Raw genomic sequence first — 4,628 nt, forward strand, 5'->3', positions numbered from 1 at the left:
GAGGAGGAAGTTCAGGTTTGGACAAAGAGTGGAGGGGGTGGGGGAGAGCATGTTGGGAGTGAAGAAGGGCATAAACAATGTCACACAGAGAAACACTGTGGGTAGGGCTTGATTCCAGGGCAGGGAAGAGGCCAGTCAGTCTCCTCAACCACTTCCTGTCTCTGTGTCTTTGCTTCTTCTGCTACCTGAAATGGTCTTTCCCACTTCATTTTCAATTTCCCTAGTGCAAAGAAAAGTTGACTCCATGGTGCCCTCACTGTACCCTCAACACTGTGCCCCACAGCATCCAGAAAGATAGGCTTACCCATTTGTTTATCTCTCCTAGATTACTAGCTGCTTTAGGGCAGGGGCATGTGTTATTTGTCCTCTTCTCCCTAGTCCTTGATACATATGGTTGAACAAATTAATGAGTGTATTCAATATTTATGGCCCATGATTTTTATCTCAGCTGGAAATGGGGAAGCAGAGGGGCAATGGGGCATCAATGTTTTGCTTTGACCATTGGGTCCCTGCTTCACATAAGGAGATTGTCCTAAACATTATGGGACATAGTTAGGATGGGTGAAATGTTTGTCCATCTTAAATATTTTATAATCTGAAAATGCCATATTGATCAGTGGTGGCCACAGGTAGGCCTGCATGTAGTGTGATACACTAGACTGGGTCAGAGACGAGGACGTAGGCATTAACAACTTAGAGATAGAACTTGACTCTTTGGGCACAGGGGCAGTCATGACATCAGGCCAAAACCCACATAGAGACCATGGACATATCTATTTAGAGATTTGATAAAGAAACAAAGTGGGGGCTAGCAGGTGGCATGGAAGTTAAGGTGTTGGACTCCTCCATGGCTGACTGCATTTCAAGTCCTAGATGTGGTGGCTTGAAAAATCACGTCAGGTGTGTGTGCACGTGTGTCCAAAATACCAGAAGGAGAGTGGAGGAGGAGGAATTGCGGTGCAGCACGGCCATCGCCCTTGGAGGGTGATTTTTCACTTTTTCTCTCTCTGTCTCATGCATGCACCCTATGACAAAAACCTAAAGAGAGAGAGAGAGAGAGAGAGAGAGAGAGAGAGAGAGTGTTGTAGGTCAATAACTTACAGAAGTCGGAAAGCTCATTGATTTAATTCAATAACAGTAATGGTTGGCATATGTTTGATGGAGGAAGGGAAGGTGTCCAGGGAGAATGAGAATCAGATGTGGCTGGAGAGTAAAGGAAATATTTTAGAATTCTGGGTAGTAGGAAGTAATGTGTTCTGATTGAGCATTAGTGAGTGAAATCTCCTTTTTCTGAGGATGAGGGCCTGCATAAGAGAAGAGATGTGGGGACACTAAAGAATGGAGGGGATGACAAGGACATGGGTGATGATTTGGTCTTTAGATAGTCAGAGGCTAAGTTTTCCACTCACCATGAGTCGTGGGAGTCTAGAGGTGAGATGATAGTTTTAGGAAGGATGGTCCTTTGTGTATTAGGGGCATCTGTGAAGGGTAGATTTCTGAAGGGGAGTTTCATGACTTAGACTGCAAGTAGAGGGCAGTGAGCTGCAGTGAGTGGCACGTGCACAATGTTAGTTTGGGAAGATGAATGGAGGAAGCAGGCTGTGGCCACGAGTCAGCAGGAGGATGGAAACGGAAGGTGGGAGTCTAAGGGTAAAGACAGATAGAGGCACACGAGGTTCCTGAAGAGGAAGTATAGTGGAGAAGGGGCTGACAATATCTGAATAAAGGATGATGGATTGAGTGATAAGAAGGCCCAGACAGACCGAAGAGTCGCTTTGGGGACTGTAGGGCAGAGGGAGTGAATAGGTAGCCAATAAGAAAATGATAAAGACGCCCTCAAATAGTGTGTTCCTGAAGCAAAGTTACAAAATGGGCAAAATCTGACTTATTGCTTCTTCACTTTCATACTTTTGGTCGTCTCCTAACCCACAAAACATCACACACTCATGTTTCATTCAATAAATATTGATCAAGCATCTGCTCTGTTAGCAAGTAGGAAGCCATGCACTGGGGATACAGAGATGAGCAGAAACAGACACATTCCTGACGTTATTGAGCTGCCGAGAAAAGCAAGGTTGAAGCTGAATGCAAGTTGTTTTGCTTTCTTCTCTTTAGAAAGAGAGATAAGTAAGCATTGTAGAGTTCCGCTGTAAAATAAAGCTGAAGGGTGAGAATTAATCTCTTGAGTCTGGTGTAGACTTGATAATTATAGAACAATATAGAAGAGTACCTAATTTTTTTAAAAAAATCAATTCTTTCTGAAAAGACAAGAACGGACCCCGTTTAACCTGGAAGTTTAATTAAGAGGCTTTTAGAACTCACTGAGTCATCATTCAAAAGGCCACATCCTGCTAAAATTTTATCTGTTTATTTTTAAATCAATATTGAATGAATTTGATATTCAGTTAGCAATGATATTGGGCATTTCGATGCATGCAAATCACAGAGACATCATCATTGTCAAGAAATTTGCAATTCGAGTGGATGGCAGCCTTTTGGCCCTAAGAACCAACGTGGGAGAACCTACCATGCTGTCCAGAGCCTATGGGCATCAACAAGGCTCATCCTGAATTCTGAGAATTAATACAAAATGGGTTACACTGTGCAAGGGAAAACATAGTAAAAAAAGAAATATTTCCAGGCCAGCAGTTGAAAGAGTTGCTGGTGAGGAGCAAAGAGAAGCAGGACAGGATAGCAGTGCCCTGGGGAACAGGAGCCTAGGTGCAGCTCTCTACTCCTGTGGACAGGCTAACGAGCAGCTTCTGCCCATCAGTTGTATGTAGCTTTCTTTCCAGGGAAGAATATTCTGGGCTTATCTCCATTGTTGGAGGTGCCATATTGCTTAACATAAACCCTTGTGGTATTAAACTAGTTTTTTACTTGATGTTCCTGTGAGTTCAGCTGGCCTGCATTAGCCTCTCACAGATCCAGGACATGGACAGAACCAGGTTTCTGAATCAGCAAAGCTGAAGACTGGCCCCCAACCTGTAATGGCTTCAGGAAGATCTTTTAGGCGCTGACCAGCTTGCCTTCTCCAGACAACTCCAGCCTCACCCTTTGGCAGAGCGTCCTAGAGAAGTTCCAGAAAAACTAAGAATGATCAGGTGAAGGCTCTATGTTCTTTAAACTTGTTACTAAAGTCAGTGAATGCTCCTGCCTCTCACACACCGTAGCTGCAGCAAAGAGTGTCTCAAAGTTGACAATCTTAGTTTTTCTGCTAACACTGCCACTGGATGACCTAAGTCAGTTAACTTCTCCAAGTTTCCATGTGCTCTTCCGTAAAAAACAAACTCCTACTACAGGATTGGAAGGAGATAACATGCATGAACAACGACGAATGTAAAACATGTGGCCCTGTGTTTGGGGTAAAACCGTAAGGTTCACTATTTACAGAAATACTTGGTAAAGAGACACGGAGAGGAAAAAGCCCCAAGACTTTTTCTTAGAGTGAGAAAGGAGGGAGGAGCGTGATATGATTAGATAATTCAGGCATGGAAGAAGATCTGCTGGAGCGAGGACAGGCACAAAGGTAGGGGCTCCTCAACAGCCCAGGACAGGTGTTAATGTCCCAGCCAATCCTGATGCACCTTGAAGTGGGCCGCCAAGTTTCTTTGCAGCTGGTAGAGTTTCAAATCAGGTAGCACCAGGAGAGGCGGGGGAATCATCACGGCCTGTCTCTTAGCTTGCTCTTGACTCCTCTTACCTCCTGGACCCAGCCGGCCTCCCAGTTGGGGTGGTTACTAAGTGCCAGAGCGTCCATGGCAACCGTCGTCCACAGAGTTTGCCTCCCCGCCTTGCAGCACAGTCTCTCGCTTCTCCTCTGACCGACCAATCGCCTCCCGGAGAACCGACCAGAGAGGTCGTTGAGTGGTCCGCGGACGCTGACGTCACAGATCAGAAAGGCGGGGTCTGAGCAGGACCTGTCGGGTCCGTGCTTAGTGGGCGGTAGGTGGTGGGGTTGCGACCCTTCCGTCTTACCGCCCACCCCTCGCCCGTGTCCTGCACCTGCAGACAGGTGAGTGCCTGGCCTTGGAATGATCCCTCCAAGGTTCCCCTTCTCCAGTGCGGGAGAAGGCGGGTAAACCCTAGAATTCCTACCCCCGTTGTGCCCCCCCCATCTTCACTTCTTTACCGCCCCCTTCTCCCCTAGTAGAATTGTTACAAACCGAGGCACCCCGTATGCAGTCCTCCATGCCTTCTTTTCCCTTTCCAAAGACGGAGCTATTACTTTAAATGCGGAACCAAAAAGGGGGCGTCTGAACCCTGGACACTGCTGCCTCCACAATTTAACACCTGTTAGCACTGCTGTGTGTTCTGCTGTGGTGATTTCTGACCCAAACACTATTCTTTGTTCCTCCTATTTTCTTAGCCAGGTCTTCCAGACGAGACAGATCACCTGGCCAAAGACATAGTTCCAGAAATTTCTATCAAGGCAGGTGTCCCCTCACTGCCCAAGGCCATTTGTGTTTCTGCTGCGAAGCTCTCACTGTATTTGGATATTTTAGACCAAGCCCCTTTATTTTTTCTCCTGGGTACTTGTGGCTGTGTAGATAAATAAACATTTTAGAAGTGGGTAAAATTTTTGTTTGATCATTGAGAATAAAGTTAAGCAAATAGTTTTACTTTCA

General features: G+C 45.9%; 1 protein-coding gene across 1 annotated transcript in view; it reads left to right on the forward strand.

Annotated features, from left to right (window-relative positions):
* The first annotated feature begins 3,899 nt into the window (after positions 1–3,899).
* Positions 3,900–4,628, forward strand: part of TEKT3 (tektin 3) — a 52,718-nt gene continuing 51,989 nt past the window's right edge. The window contains exon 1 of the mRNA XM_006170894.2: positions 3,900–4,015. The gene's annotated coding sequence lies outside the window, so the exon portion shown is untranslated. The remainder of the gene's footprint in view (positions 4,016–4,628) is intronic.

The sequence above is a fragment of the Tupaia chinensis genome, unplaced genomic scaffold (assembly GCF_000334495.1).
Source record: "Tupaia chinensis unplaced genomic scaffold, TupChi_1.0 Scaffold149131_1, whole genome shotgun sequence".
NCBI classification, from domain to species: Eukaryota; Metazoa; Chordata; class Mammalia; order Scandentia; family Tupaiidae; genus Tupaia; species Tupaia belangeri.